The 17,331-nt window shown below is 36.3% G+C and overlaps 1 long non-coding RNA gene across 1 annotated transcript; it reads right to left on the bottom strand.

The window, feature by feature from the left end:
- Positions 1-15,203: 15,203 nt before the first annotated feature.
- On the bottom strand, positions 15,204-16,144 carry LOC148698140 (uncharacterized). Its single transcript, XR_015960340.1, has 2 exons — positions 15,809-16,144; positions 15,204-15,583 (listed from the first exon to the last, which is right to left on the bottom strand). It is a non-coding gene; the product is annotated as an uncharacterized LOC148698140 (long non-coding RNA).
- Between the last annotated feature and the right edge of the window lie 1,187 nt (positions 16,145-17,331).

Raw genomic sequence — 17,331 nt, 5'->3', positions numbered from 1 at the left:
TTGTGTGGTGGTTGGTGGTTTTGAAGGCTATTTTGGAGGTTCTATCAATTTTTGTTTTTAGGTCTCCCGAAAGGGCCTAAATCACTTGTTGATTTTATGGCCTAATATTTTAGTAGAGTGTTAGTTTCCATTTATACGTTCTGGGTTCGAAATTTCTCTTTTATATTATGTAATAATTTCTTTTAATAATAATAATAATAATAATAATAATAATAATAATAACTTTCTTTTAAAAAATGAGTTGATTTTCACACACCCTTTCTCACTTTTCCTTTTTTTATTTGTGGTCATCAAATTAAATAAATCAAGCAAAAACAATGGACAAGATTAGACACGGATGCGTGAGAGACTAAAAAAATCTGTGTTTAGCATTTTCCTTGAGAAAAAATATGTAGCAAGAAGAATTAAACGATAATTTAAATAAAAATCATAGTCACAACCCGCATAAAGATTTTTCTTTCTCTCTCATCGTTTCTAATTTTCATATTAGCGAATAACAAGTCTTTTGATAGCAAGTCTTTTGTGGTAGTACCCAATCCAACAGGATCCTCTCCGGATCCTTTAAGTGAGGATCTTGAAAATTCATGAATCGTATCCGTTCATCGTACATCATGCAGCCAGTTTTTATCAGGTATTGTTTGTGTTTAATTTTGAATAAAAGTATTTAAAATAATTTCTGACTACACGATGTACGATGAACGGACATGATTCACAGATCTCTGGGATCCTCACAAAGAGGATCCGGATTCGTACCCATTCACTTGTTTCGCCTGGCATTCCTCATTCCAATTCTTCCTTCAAACACTTTCTATAAATTTAATTGAACCCCCGATTTGAAGAATTTTGTTGTGATTTTCTCATATTCTTTTAGCCTTCTTTTTCAGATGACAACTTTTAATCGCTAATATGTGACTATTATACGTCATTATACATATATAGATCAATGGAAACTGATTCTTCTCCAAATCCGCCCATAAAGTGAACGGTTCTATGGCAGCGAAACTTCAATTTGTGGTAGTAATTATAATTTAGAGTTATGGTTCAGTTTAGGGTTTTGGTGATGCTAGATTTTGGTGTTATGAGTTTTTTTAGCTGATTGTGCAGATTTCATCCACTTAAATTTAGTTCTTCTGAGTTGTTTTATGTAAGATTTGTGTATTTTACTCATTTTTACATACTGTTGATTTTTTTAATGAATGTCGTTGTTGCTTCAAAGAAGAAAAAAAAGAACTTCTCAACCACATATTTCTCCTTCTAACGCTCAAAGAGGTCGGAACGTTTTATGTAAGATTTGTGTATTTTACTCATTTTTACATACTGTTGATTTTTTTAATGAATGTCGTTGTTGCTTCAAAGAAGAAAAAAAAGAACTTCTCAACCACATATTTCTCCTTCTAACGCTCAAAGAGGTCGGAATTTTTGTTCCCCGACTCCTATTAATAAAAAAAAACTACATTTTCTAAAAAGATGTCTAACGAATGTAAAATCATTATTGTAGATCTATACGTAATTTGTGTGGTTGTTTGTGAAGTAGATTTTGTGTATATATGATCTTGTGCCTATAAACTGTGTTCGTGTTAAACTTTATAACAATTTTGATCAAGACTTTTAAATTAATAGCCATGTGGACTGGTTTCTAAATTAACTAGTTGAATTATAGCGTCAGATTTTGAACTATATACGCAGGCCGCCCAAAAGGTCAAAGAGAACTTCAACCCCAATTCGCCAATGTTTTCTGTTGCATTGAAAAAAAATAAAATAAAATAATCCTTAATGGAATGGTTGAGATAATAGTCCTACCGTCCAGGACATTTGAAAGGGAAAGAAAATGTCAAATTTGGGGACAAAAATTTAAACTCATGATGTATATAAAGTATGTTAATAGAAGTCTTGTTCCGCCACTAAATGTATAGTGTATGTTGAAACTAAATTCCAGAAAGGATTATCGAAGATGATTAAGAGGAACTTAATGCCAGAGAAGGCTAATGTTTCATTTAGGAAAAAAAAATATTATGAGCAGGCAAAACATCATTTATACTACTAATAAATAAAATCCTTGCTAAAAATACGTCTTATAAAAACTAGGAAACAAAATAACAAAGGGATAACTTAAAATTACAATCCAAATCTAATTGGGAAATCTGCCCAGCTAACAATTAAACACGTTTCTAGACCTTTAGGGCTCCAAGTCAGGCCCAAAACGACTTGAATTAAAGCTTAAGACGTCATCTCCAAGTTTGTAGAAGATCCCAACTCCAAAACCATCATATTCCAGCCCAAAAAACCGCAACTAAGCCATGCAACTCAGGGCCAGTTTGGGATTGATGTGCTTTTTAAAAAACTGCTTCGACTGTTGACATACCCCGACCCAAAATGTCCACTAAGACTCTGAATTGAGCTGTGCTAGCCGACATCTGAAAGATGACGAAGTCATAAAGTGTAGTGATGTGGAAAATGTGAATAAATTTTAAACCTGAAAGTGCTTAAATATAAGAGTGCGCTAGTGAGCGGGAATGAACCCATTTCACACGTGATGTTAGAACATAAGTAAAGTACACTAGAGTGGATTGAGAATTATACCCTCAGAGATAGCCACTTATATTGAGATTTGCCAAGAGTCCTCGTTGATACGAAAGCTCAGCTACTAAAACTTGGAAGGGCGAAAAATAAGGGTGAGTGGACCTAAAAATACAGTTTTATAAAAACCTTTATGAAAACATTGTAACCCCTCACTGTAAAACATATATAGTTTCCAAGATATACATACTATGTATAGTATGGAAATACTCACCCTCGCTTGCAAAATACCAAGATATCAATACGGCATAATAGTTTATATATAAGTGCATGACGTCAGTAATCGTATACTTTCGCATAAGCAAACATATCAAATCAAGTGCTCATTGACACATGCTGACACACGAGTTCATGTAGAGTTATTTTGACATGAACAGGACTGGGTGTAATAATGATATACGCTATAGTGTTCACATACGAGTTGGAGTTGCCTATTGCAACCTGTACGACAGGACTGGCACCTACTTGGATCCAAGGCGAGCATACGGTGCGAATGTGAACATACACGTGGAAGACTAGCCTTGGTCTCGGTCGAGCACTAACACCAGATGCAATAAACGATGAGTAAAACATAAATATAGTCATGCTATAGTGGTTCGATAGTTCTAATCAACATAATATCATTCATAGCGGTAGGTATAATCATAGCATTAATAAAATATGCATACCTGTGCATCCTGAATGATGTAGCAGATTTAGTAATTTCCATCAACATGCTAAAACTTATAAGCATTCCGCTAAACTAGGCGTATTGTAGGGAACTCTTTATGACATGCATAAATGGAAGCTAATAGTTATATATATATATATATATATATATATATATATATATATATACGGTAAAAAGGAAAAGACCTATTCACCTAAAGTCCGCATTACAACTTCCTAGCACGAATATCGAGGCATCACGAACGATCGTCGCCTAGAACAAATATCAAATCACGTCTCAGAATTCTTATCGATAGAATACGTAACTTACATAAAACACATCCCTAAGAACATTCTAGAATGATTTGGAACCCATTGACCAAAAGTCAACCGTCGGTCGAATGTCTACTGTAGGGTCCACAACCCTATGTAACTCAATCCGGAAGATCCACACCTTGGATTTTCGATCCGTAACTTCCCAAGAGTTTCAATAAGCTTCTAGAACAACATCCTAAAGTTTCGAAATGATCCAACAGTCAAATCTCCACCAATCGCTAAAATTAAGTGGCGGCCTACAAACTTAGAAAACCCATCCGGGAAGATCCGTATGTCAGATTCCTGATCTGTCAGTTCCTAATATCCTTAAATATTATGTATTATTACATATTAAAGTTTGGTGACGATACAATGGTCGGATCATCGAATCATATAATAATAAAGTGGCGGCCCTTAACGGAAATATAACCAAACAACGGAATTTCGGCAATCGGATGTCTAATATGGAATCGGGGCACCCATTTTAGCCTAGGGAGGTCAAGTGGTGTCTCTGCCCACACGCCACCGCATGCGGCGGTCGGCCGCCTTGACTCGCTAAAAATATCAACTATTTTCAAAAATTACCAAATTTCATAGAAATGAAAATCTCGATGAGTAGAGCAAGTTTTATACTTGTAGTCAAGTCCAATTTGGCCGGAAAAAGCTCTAATTTCTCTTGAACTCGCAGGAAACCCTAGAAATGGGTGGCTTTGATCCATCACCTCCGGTGCTCCGTCGCCCTTACAATTGTTTGGGCTTTGTTCCAGGCCTCAAGATGAGTGTTTTGGTGGTGGTAATTGAATGAAATCGTTTCACAAATGGTGGATCGTGGGCAAGGTTTGCCGCGGCACCCACGGTGGGTTTTTCACCAAACTACAACTAAATTTATTTTGATTTTGGGTGGAAATGGTAGAGGGGAGGTTGGGTGGGTGTTTGGTAGGGGTGGTAGGTCGTGAATCACTGGAAAAATGGTGAAAGTTAGCCAGAATTACACCAGTCGAAACCGGCTCGGGTGTGTAGGTGTATGGGTCCGGTTTGGGTGCTCTGCACCTCCCTCATTTCCTTCTTTTCTGATTCATTCCTCACTTCCCTCTCTCCTCCTCATTGGCCGCCCATTTCCCCTCATTTCTCTCTTGATTGGGCAAACCGTCCACCCCCATCTCTCTTTTCCTTCTTCATCTCATATGCCCATCACCCTCCTTTTTAATATTAAAATAATAATATAATAACAAAATAATGTTAAAATAATAATATAATAATTATGAGAAATATATAAAATAATAAATAGTAATCTTTACAAAAGTACTTTTCGTATTTGTAGTTTGGTAAAATTTTAACCGTAATATAAAGTTCGCGAGCGTTTGGTTAACTGAATTTTAAGTGTTGTGAGGATGAAAAGCAGCGTAAAAGCGTTTGGTAAAATTTAATATAAAAGTGACATATTTGTATACAATGACAAATGGACATAGTAGTAGGATTGAGGGCGATGACATCAGTGGTGGTAATGGTGGTGATGGTTGCGGTGGAGGTGTGGTGGTGGTGCTAATAGTGAGATGTGTTGATTGGGGTGGAGAGGTAACAATGGTGGTAGAGGAATGGTAGCATCGGCAGTGGCAGTTGTGGTTGCAATGGCAGTGGTGGCGGTGGCAACAATGATGGTGACAGTGGTAGTTGTGGTTGTGGTGATGGTGATGGTGGTGGTTGTGGTAATGATAGTGGGGATGGCATCGATGGTGGTAACAATGGTGGTAGTGATGGTGGTGGTGGTGGTGGCAATAATGATGATGGTGACACTAGTGGTAGTGATGACAGTGGTGGAGGTTGTGGTTATGGCGGTGGTGGTAGCAAATATGATGGTTATGTTGGCGGCGATGGTGTAAGGTTAGTATTTATAGTGATAGGTTGTAGCGTTTACTTTATTCTCTAAGGGATAAAATGTGTGGAAGGCTAAATAATGTCATTTAAAAAAAAAATTAATGAAGGTATTACAACAATTGAAAATATTTATTAAAGACCCAACTCTTCTTTTTATTAAAGCAACTTTTAAAAGTAACCTACATGCTGCTTTTAAAAGTTGTTGTCTCGAGCCCATTGCTTTTAAGATAAGCAGGATAATTTTGTTTTACCAAACACTTTTTTTACTACTTAACTTTAAAGTGAAGCAATACCACATGGGGCCTCAATCTGCCAGCACCATGCTGGTCCCTTATTTATTTGCCATAACTCAACGGCTTGTCATAAAAATCTAAAATTTTGACACGAACAAGTTGAAAGACTTGCAAACACTCTTCAATTGGAATCATTCTAAAATTAATCCGTTTGATCACTTTTTGCTCAAGAGGAAGCCATAAATCCTACATTGGAAATATAAATTGAAGTATCAAAATCTCACAAAAATATACTAAGAATAGAGTAAAATATACAATATAAAATAGACTCATCACATGTAACTAATTTTTTTTGTGCTACCTTGATAGGAAATCGAACACTTACATCTATCTTAATCTCAATTCATTATCTCACAGCTTGAATTGCACGAGCTAGGTGCGATACTTTGAGTTGTGAGAAGATATATGCAAGCTTATGTTTTAACCCTTTAACACGCTTGAAATAATTTCATGTTTTTTAGGACTGTGAAATTAATAAGTTTGTCATATTTATTTCGTATAATTTTCCTTACTAGCAAATAGATATTGGTAATACTTTTCTTCCCCATGTTAAGAAGAAGTCCAAAGTTTGAAATAACCCAACATTCCATTGGTAAAAAATAAATTTGTTTTCCCTTGCTGAAATAGTGCTCTAATTAATCAGGCGAGTTGGTTTACAAACGCCATAGCCGGCTGACCATTGACCCACAAAAGAGATGCGTTTTCAATTTTGGTACCCCAACAATAGCTGCGTTTTCAATTTTGTCTGTTGTTTGTCTATTGGGTTAGACTTAGAGCCCTTGTAGTTGGAACTTTTGTAGTTTCAATTTCGGTTTTCTTCATCCACTCCTCCTTTTGACTGCAAATGGCAATGAGTTCACACACGTTTCATGTCTCATTTTGTGTGTTATATTTGGCTTTCACGTGCACAGTCACTAGAGAGGAAACAAAGAAACATGTGAACAAGAAATTGGTCTGTGATGTCAATATCCAAAGCATTCAATTTGTTTGACATATTGACGAGGTTGAGTAGGTGCAGCCTTATACTGCTAGTACCATCGTGATTTTTATTTGAATCTTCCGTACCAAGACTCCGAATGTATCAATGCCATGCTGCTCAATAGTCCACCTACTAAGTAGGATTCTGCTTTCTAGTTGTATATGCAGCTAGAATTCTCTGTATCCACCCGGAAAATGGTGATTTCTCTATTCAAAACCAATTTTTTCAAGCGGGAGGACCCCCTTTTGCTTATTCCAGCTGAGGATCTGGATTTGCTACTTCGTGTAGCTCTCGAGAGCATGGAATTCGACTAGAAAGTGCTTTCCAAGATTTAGTGCTAACGAAGGTTGAGAGATAAGAACCAGTTTTAGCTAGCCTTTGATACAGTTTGGTTTGGTACTTTATTAAACTGGAATTGAAATTGAAACCAAAAAAATTTTTGGTACGGTTCGATTTGGTATCATGGGGTGTACAAAATTTATAACGACCCTTATGGGTTAGTTTTGGTTCGGTATGAAAGGGTCCTATTTCAGTTTTGGGCTTCAGTTATAAGCCCCCTTTATATGTTTTTTTGTGTGATTAAAATAGGTCCTTTTCGATTTTGGGTTAAACAGGTTTTGATTGAACCCAAATCCCATGTTGCTAATGATTAAAATAGGGCCAAACATTGTCAAATTTGTCAAATGAAATGTCTTATGGGTTCCGCATTAGTAAAAACCCAAATGAAAAAGCAAAGTTCAAGTAACCGTGAGATTTTTGTTCTTTTTCCATTGCAACCACATCCACCGCACACAGTACACAGCAAGTTGGCAACCAGTGCCATACACGCAAATAATGCGCAAACTGAAAATACTCACTGCCCATGTAATCTCCAAATTGAAACCACAATTCTTATTGAATCACACACGCTGCCCAATTTTATAAAACCACACACACACTGCCCAACTTGCATAAAAATCCTAATCCAATCAGCCATTACAAAATAATTCACAGAAGAAAGCAAAAGTTATTGGGCAATTTTATAAATCATTAACAGAATAAAAATCCTAATTGCATAAAAATTCCCAATTTTATAAATCACACAAACTGCCCAATTTTATAAACCATAGAAGCCATTCACAAGCCAAATTCTGGGCTAAATTCCTCAAATCAACTTGTGTATATATTAAAGTTTGTCGAATGCCCAATTTCTAGGGTTCCAAAACGAGACAAACAAAGCAATTGAAGAGAAAGACCAGAAATTGAGAGAGAGAAAACGCAAAAAACTTGAAGAGATTGAAAAGAACGACTACCATTATGATTAAAGTGGCAGCGAGTTCGACTGAAGTGGAATCTGATGAGGTGAGCAGCACTGAAGCCAATGTTCTAAAAGGGGTTAGGCATTAGTTAAGATGCGGTCAGAAGATTAAGGCCTAGGAGGTTTTATTTATTTATTTTTAAATTAGTTGAATTTATTATAAAAAAAATAAATAAATGTCTACTTATACTTAAAAATTACATAATTATATTGGGCTACATAAATTGCAAATTAGAACGACATATAAATTATAAAGTATTAGAACATATTGAAAACATTGTGAACAAACATATAATTAGTGTTCATTCAAGTATCCAACAAGTCTATAAAAATTTATTGAAAAAATAAAATGTAAAATGGAAGTTGTCTTTCTCTGTCTATGTGAAAGTCGTGGCCTAGGCTGGTGCCTAGGTAGGTATAGGAAACCTTTCTTATTTTTAAAACACCTAGGGATTAGTCGTGGCAGTGGCGAATAGTCTAGTGCCTGGGTTAGGACGGGGCTTTTTAGAACACTGGCTACAGCAGATGATGAGGTTGAGATTGGATCGGGGTTGAGAATGGACGAACAACGTTGGACAAGAATGTCAGGGTTGAGAATGGAGGAACAAGATTGGAGAAGAAGATGGTGGGGTTGAGATTGGAGGGAGGTTATTTGTCTGCTTAAGGAGGAGAATGAGGGATGAAAGCCTCAATCTAGACTCAAGAAATGAAGAGTGAGACTAGAGAGAACGATGGTTGATGGTGGAGGAATGACAGTTGGTGGAGATTGGGAGGCGATGGAGGAATGAGGTTGGAGGAGGAGGTATATGGCAAGTTCGAGGTGAAAGGCTGGGGTTTGAGTTTGAAGTTGGGATCAGATGAGTGAGATCGAGCTGAAACTCGAGAGTGAGAGAAAGAGAATAGATCGATGATCAGGTGTGGCAGCTAGAGCCCATGACAATTGTATGGACTTAGCTACCACCTAACTAAACTCAGTCACGTGGTAAAAGGATTTTTTTTTTCAAACTTGGTTAGGTTCAATTCAGATATATAGAGAACTAGTATTGAACCAAGATTTTATATACCGGTTCTGTTTTGTACCAAAACCGAAAAAAGTAAAATAAAATCGATCCAACCGTTTTTTTTTTCAATTTAGTTAGGGTTTGGTTTTGATTCTTGATCCATTATGCCCATGCCTAGTTTCAGCCTTGTCAGACTTTTTGAATTTCTCATATATCTTGGCCATATACTCCTTTGCCAAATCACATGTTGGAATACCTCCCTTATATGTTCTTCTATGACATTTTGCATAATGAGAAGTGACATTTGGTTTGCCTTTTCCCATTTAGAAAAATTCTCTTCATGTAGAATGGTGCTTTCTTCAGTTAGAGTAGTCAGCTGGGGTAACTTGAAAGCAGTGTCAAACACCAACATCTCCAAATACATCTTGATCTTTAACCTTCAAGTTTTGAAGTTGTTTCCATTTAGTTTCTTAATGTTGATGAGTCTCAACCTATTGAAATCTACATAATTATTTCAAAATGATTTAATGTTGATGGAGTTTTGAGCTCCCATTGTCCCACATCCGGAAACAACCATTTGTCAAAGGCCTTTATATAGGTCAAGTCATTTCTATTAGTGATTAGGTGTTGGACCATTTGGAATGAGGATTGAGGTTTGGGCCACTAATTGTGTGGATTAGGCTTAATGATTATACCATAATATTAATTAATCAAGACAAAGGCCTTGGGCCTTGGGGCACTTAGGTACCGTTTGGTATGTGGGACGGGACGGAACAGAGTGGGACAAGGCGTTCCGTCCCACGTTTGGTGTGCCTAAAACGAGTGGAATGAGCTGTTCCACATGACGAGTTTTGGGTGAATTTTCGTTCCACCTCATCCCCCTGGAACGACTCGTTCCACGTCCGTGGAACACAAAATTATAACATCTCCGTCTCCTTCTTCTTCCTCCTTGTTTCCATCCGAGGGCATCTTTTCTCCCGCTCCATTTCGTTCCGTCATGTCCCATCCCGTCCCGTCTGCATACCAAACGATACCTTAGGGCCAAGGAATTAAAATTAATCTGATCAATTAGTTTTAATTTCGAATTAAGTTTTTAATTAAATTAATTAAAAATGTTTTGATTAATAGATACAACTCTTTCCAAAGAATTGTATAGCTTCAGATACATCTAAAAGGTATTTGAAGAGGTATGAAACGGCCTATATAACTAGAGTCCTCAATTCCATCGAAAATCATCTTTTTTCCTTTCATTCTCTTCCGTACAAACATTCAAGAGAGTAAACACACAAAGCAATTCGCTAGAATTCTAGAATCCACTGCGGGTTGTAGAATTAGGTAGTTGAATCCTAGTCGAGCAGACGTTGTAGAACCACAAGCACAAGAGTGGGACAAAAATACTGTTCGAAGGACATAACTTTTATGCTAGCCTCTACCTTCTGTAATCAAGGTAGTATCATTGAAATTCTTATATTAATTTTTGTATTTATTGTGTAATTTCATTATGCACAACAAGTATTTTTGGTAAATAAAATATTAGAATTTCAAGTTTTGTTTATTTCTGAATTATTCTCCAACAATCTTCGAACAATATGGAACAATCAGGAACTAAACCTCATTTTGAGAAGCCTGAGAAATTTAAGGGCGAAGACTTCAAAAGGTGGTAGCAGAAGATGCTGTTTTATTTGACTACACTAAATTTGGTTAATGTTCTGCGCTCAATGCATTAGATGACTCTTTGTATGATGTCTATGTGGTGTGCAAAATAGCCAAGGAACTTTGGGAATCACTTGAGAAAAAAAATATATAAAACAGAGGATGCTGGTTCAAAGAAATTTGTCGTGGACAAATTTTTGGACTACAAAATGACGGATTCCAAGCCCGTTGTCTCTTAAACTGAAGATCTCCAAAAAATCATCCATGACATTCATGTTGAAGGGATGGTGATCAATGAGTCTTTCCAAGTGGTGTCCTTTATAGAAAAACTGCCACCTTCTTGGAAAGAGTTCAAGAATTATCTCAAGCACAAACGAAAGGAGATGACCCTTGAAGATCTCATTGTTAGGTTGAGAATTGAGGAAGATAACAGAAAGAATGAGAAGGGCCTAGTTTCGACTATGGAATCTAAGGCGAATGTTGTTGAAGGAAGTTCATTAAAGCAAAGGTTGAAATTCCAGAAAACCAAGAAGAAGGAAAAGAACTATGTCCCTAGAGTGAAAGGTAAAGACTTCAAGAAAATCAAGGGAAGTTGCTAGGTTTATGGAAACCAAGGCCATAGGGCTCAAGAATGTCGTCATCGAAGGGACCAAGGACCTGGAGGTCAAGGCAACAACAACTGCGCAAACCTGATTGAAAACAATGTGGATACCCTAGCTGCTATGATTTCTGAAATCAATCTAGTATCTGACCACGTTGATTGGTGGATAGATACTGGTGCAACTCGCCATGTATGTGGTGATAGAAATATGTTCTCTTCGTACCAGAAAATCGAGGGAAACAAGCAGCTGTTTATGGGAAATGCATCTGCATTTGTTGTGGCTAGAATAGGGAAATGTGTTCTTAAATTCACTTCTGGAAAGGAATTAACCCTCCTTGATGTGCTGCATGTCCCCGATATAAGGAAGAATCTTGTTTCTGGTCTTATCTTTAGTAATAAGGAATTCAAACTAGTTTTTTAGTCTAATAAATTTGTATTAACTAAAGGGGGAATGTTTGTAGGGAAAGGTTACCTTGCTGATGGATTATTCAAACTAAATGTACTTGTTAATGCTATGAATGAAATAAATAATGCTTCTGCTTATATTGTTGATTCGTCTAATTTATGGCACTCTAGGTTAGGACATGTAATGTCACATCTCGACCTGGGCCCCCACCAAATCTCAGGCTCAACTTCGCCGTAGCACGATATTGTCCACTTTGAGCCTCGACCACGCCTCACAGTTTTATTTCTGGGAACTCACACGAGAACTTCCCAGTGGGTTACCCATCATGGGATTGCTCTCGGGTGAACTCGCTTAACTTTGAAGTTCCTACGGAACCCGAAGCCAGTGAGCTCCCAAAAGACCTCGTGCTAGGTAGAGATGGGAATATGGAACTTCAAACCCGAAGCCAATGAGCTCCAAAAAAGTCTCGTGCTAGGTAGAGGTGGGAATATACATATAAGGCTTATAGGATCCACTCCCCTGGGCGATGTGGGATGTTACAATCCACCCCCCCCCCCCCCCCCCGGTTAAGGGCCCGATGTTTTCGTTGGCACACTTCCGGCCAGGAATTGGCTCTGATACCAAATTGTCACATCCTGGGCTTGACTCCGCCGTAGCACGATATTGTCCGCTTTGGGCCCCGACCACACTCTCACGGTTTTGTTTCTGGGAACTCACATGAGAACTTCCCAGTGGGTCACCCATCATGGGATTGCTCTCGCGTGAATTTGCTTAACTTCGGAGTTCCTACGGAACCCGAAGCCAATGAGCTCCCAAAAGGCCTCGTGCTAGGTAAAGATGAGAATATACATATAAGGCTTACAAGATCCACCTCCCCTGGGCGATGTGGGATGTTACATGTAAATTTTCGTTCTCTTTTTAGAATGCATAATGTAGGTTTGCTACCCAAACTTGATTATTTAGATAATGTTAAATGTGTGACTTGTACAAAATCGAAATTTGCTAGTCAAAGCTTTAAATCGGTGCATGAAAAATCCAATGATTTATTAGATTAAATCATAGTGACTTGTGTGATTTTAGATCATATCCAACTCGTGGTGGAAAAAAACTATTATGTAACATTTATAAATGATTTCAGTAAGTATTGTTATGTTTATTTACTTCATAGTAGAGATGAGACCTTGGATATGTTTAAGACATATAAGGCAGAAGTTGAGAATCAACTTAACAAGAAGATTAAAGTCTTAAGGTCCGATAGGGGAGGAGAATATGAGTCTTATGCCTTTGCTAAATTTTGTGCCACACATGGCATAATTCATCAAACAACAGCCCCTTATACACCGCAACAAAACAGTGTTGCTGAACGGAAGAATAGGACTTTTAAAGACATGATCAATTCTATGTTAAATAGCTCTGGGCTTCCACACAATTTGTGGGGTGAAGCTTTACTTACTACAAATAAAATTTTGAATCAAACTCCACCTAAAACGAGAAAGGAGTCACGATATGAATTATGGAAGGGAAGAACCCCAACGTTTAAATTGCTTAAAGTGTGGGGTTGCCTGGCAAAAGTACAAATCCCATTGCCAAAGAGAACAAAATTAGGGCCTAAAACTATAGATTGTGTTTTTATTGGTTTTGCATCTAATAGTTTAGCTTATAGAATCTTAGTTTTCCATTATGAAGTAAGTGATATACATGTCAATACTATTATAGAATCTATAAATGCAATATTTTTTGAGGATATATTTCCATACAAAATGGGCAAGTCTAACTTCTTGAGAAAGAGATTACATGATGATGTATCTGAGGTTAATAATGAACCTAAAGAACATGATGATGGTTCATCCTCATCTAGAGTTTAAGAAGAAGAAGAACTTGAACCTAGAAGGAGTAAAAGGACAAAAATTCAAAAGCATTTTGGGCCTGATTTTGTGGCCTTATTAGTTGAAACCAAACCTCAATCTTTCAAGGAGGCCATGTCCACTCTTGAAGCTCTATTTTGGAAGGATGCAGTTAACAGTGAGATAGATTCCATTATGCAAAATCATACATAGGAATTAGTCGATTTGCCCCCTGGCAATAAGCCAATTGGGTACAAATGGATCTTTAAGAAGAAATTGAAACATGATGGTACAATTGATAAATATAAGGGTCGTTTGGTAGTTAAAGGATACCGTAAAAAACTTGGTTTGGATTTCTTTGACACATACTTACTTGTAACGAGAATTACGTCAATAAGACTGTTGATTGCTACGGCTGCACTCCATAACATGGAAATACATCAAATGGATGTAAAGACTGCGTTCTTAAATGGAGACTTAGATGAGGAAATATATATGGAACAACCCGAGGGGTTTGTAGTTAAAGGTCAAGAACACAAAGTTTGTAAACTTGTGAAATCACTATATGGGCTTGAACAAGCTCCAAAGTAATGGCATGAAAAATTTGACCATATCATGATCACATATGGTTTTAAGATAAATGAGTGTGATAAGTGTGTCTACACAAAAACTCAAAATAATGTTTGTGTTACGTTGTGTTTATATGTAGATGATATGCTTATAATGGGAACTAACATAGAGATAATAAATTGGACCAAGAAGATATTGAAATCAAGTTTTGATATGACAGATCTTGGACTAGGTGATGTGATTCTTGGTGTAAAAATAAAAAGAAACCAAGAAGGATATATTCTTACACAATCCCATTATATAGAAGCTACACTTAGAAAATATGGTCATTTGGAAAGTAAAGATGCAATTACTCCTTTTGATGCTAATAGCAAACTTAAGAAAAATAGAGGAGATACAGTATCTCAACGTGAATACTCACAAGTTATTGGAAGCCTTATGTACATTATGAACTATACAAGGCCTGATATAGCATACTCAGTGAGAAGACTGAATAGATATACATGCAATCCTGGTCATGATCATTGGGAAGCTTTAATTCGAGTATTAAGATACCTAAAGCATACAATGAATTATGGATTGCATTATACCAGGTATCCTCCTGTGCTTGAAGGATTTACTGATGCGAATTGGATATCAGATAGTAATGATACAAAATCCACAAGTGGATATGTATTTACTTTGGGAGCAGCAGCAATATCTTGGAAATCTTCCAAACAAACATGCATAGCCCAATCAACTATGGAATCGGAATTTATGGCTCTCAATATGGTTGAGGGAAAAGCTGAGTGGCTAAGAGATTTTTTGGAAGATGTTCCCATATGGCCTAAACCTGTAATGGCAATATGTATACACTGTGATAATTTAGCTGTCAATATCGAGCTAAAAATAATGTATACAATTGGAAGTCTAGACAAATTAGACGAAGGCATAATACAATAAAGCAATGGCTCTCTAGTGGTGTAATTACTATCACTACTACAAAATTATCTATTTCTGGCGGTCTAAAAACCGACAAGAAACATATATTATTGTCGGATATTATGCAAAATCAAACAGAAAATAGATGCAGTGGCAGATATAATAAGCGATAGATTTGCCAGCGTCAAGAAATGAATTTTCCGATAGAAAATACTCTAAAACCGACAAAACTTGTGTCGGATATAACCGATAGAAAATATATTAATAATGAATAAATAAGAGCATTTTCTGTCGGATAAAACCAACAGAAAATACATATAACCGACAGAAAATATTAATAATGAATAAGCAAAGCATTCTCTGTCGGATAAAACCAACAGAAAATATAGTAATAATAAAAAATAAAAAAAAAAGAACATGAGAGCATTCTCCCTTCTTCTTGTTGAGCATTCTTCTTCCCATCTGGCAATTACCTATATTACTCGCTGGCGGGACACATCACGATTGCTTTCTAAAGAAGCCAGGATGACAAGAGCAGCTGCAACAGTTGAAGGCCAGTAACGAAGTTGGCCGTGGTCCTGCATCTGCAGCACTGCCAGGTACCTGGCAAGGAAACGGAAAACACATAAATATAACAAAATTCAATACCAGGACTGAGACTTATCACACCAAAGAAAATATCAACCAAACCCACATAAATAGAAAACATCGAATTTTTGCCCCCACCCTCACAAAACCCTCAAAAGGCACTAATAAAAAAATAAAAAATTCATGATGATTTCTAGAATCAGACCTCAAACAATCAGTACAACAATCAAACGATCTTACCTCCAAATGTTTTTCAACTCCTCTTTGGTTAAGATTCATCTCGAAAAGCTTCAGGCCTTACATCTAAACCAAACACGGGACTATCTCAAACAAAACTAGAACGTGAAGTACAATCAAAATCCTTAAAATTAGTTTACCCAACCCTAAATCTAATAATTTTAAGAAATACTATAGCACCAATTGAGAGAGGAATTGCGATAATACCAAAAGATCGGAGAGAGAGATGAAAGTAAGAGCATTTCTCTGCTGGGGGTTCCAAAAGAGAATTACAGGAAAAACTGATGGATTTATGCTTCAGAAACATGAATTAAAGATGACAATTAGAAGGGGAAGAAAAAAAACCTAAGGCCTGGCTGTCGCTGTCGCTGTGCCTCTGCTTGTTGATGCTTTGAACTGGAAGTAAACGAGGAGAGAAGAGAAGGAGAAGGAAATGAGGAGAGGAGAAAAGGGGGAAGGAAGAAGCACTGGCGCAATAAAGAGATGGAGGGTATTATTTTGAAAAATTTTCATTACTGTCGGTTATAATCGACAAAAACAAAATGGCGGCAAAAATCCCTCAAAATTCCCTCTGAAAATTTTAAATTTTCCCCCAAAATTTTGTTACAATTTTAAAAAATAAAATAATAATTGTTTGGTTTAATAAATAAATAAATAATATGTTTTTTAAAATTAAATAAATAATTGTTTGGTTTAATAGATAAATTTTACACTTTTGGTTTAACAGATAATAATCCATGTAAAATATGCGATAAAGAAACAAAAAGAGAATTGTACATGAAAATGTCATCACACAAACTAAATATTGTTTAATCAATACTTGAAAAACATAAATAACAATTTAGCATAAATTACTTTTCTCACTTCAAAATTTAGGCAAATTTAACGGAGATATGCATTCTACGAAACTAGTTTCCATGATCTCACCGTCAAACTTGTTTGTAGGTACTACAAGATCGCATACGTAAAAAATCGTAAAAAACAAACATTCAGAGATTACATAACGGAACAAAAGTTTTTTACGGTTATAAACGAAAATTCACAATTTAATGGTTATTTTAGCTTTGACTTTAATTATTTTTTACAGCTACACTCCTCAAGCCTATAAGAATGTAATGAATGAATTTGATCTTCAGTTTAAAATATTTACACTAACGGATACCACAAAATCTTATTTTATATTTAATGAAAGTATAACATTAACTCTAAGTGTTTGTTTAATCTACCGTTTTGATGCGATACGCATTCTACGAAGCGTTTTTCAACGATCCAACCCTCAAACTTGTTTGTACACACTCCGAGATCGCATACGTAAAAAATCACAAAAAACAAATATTAAGAGATTAGGTAACAAAACAAAAGTTTTCGACGGTTATAAACGAAAATTCACAATTTAACGGTTACTTTAGCTCTGATTTTGATGATTTTTATAGCTACACTCCTTGACCCTATAAGAATGCATTGAACGAATTCGATCTTCAATTTAAAATATTTACACTAATGGATAAATCTTATTTTATACTTAA

This window comes from Pyrus communis, chromosome 3 (assembly GCF_041283825.1).
Source record: "Pyrus communis isolate YQ-2024b chromosome 3, ASM4128382v1, whole genome shotgun sequence".
NCBI lineage: Eukaryota > Viridiplantae > Streptophyta > Magnoliopsida > Rosales > Rosaceae > Pyrus > Pyrus communis.
Note: the sequence above shows the minus strand (reverse complement) of the source record. Positions and strands in the feature narration are given on the sequence as shown.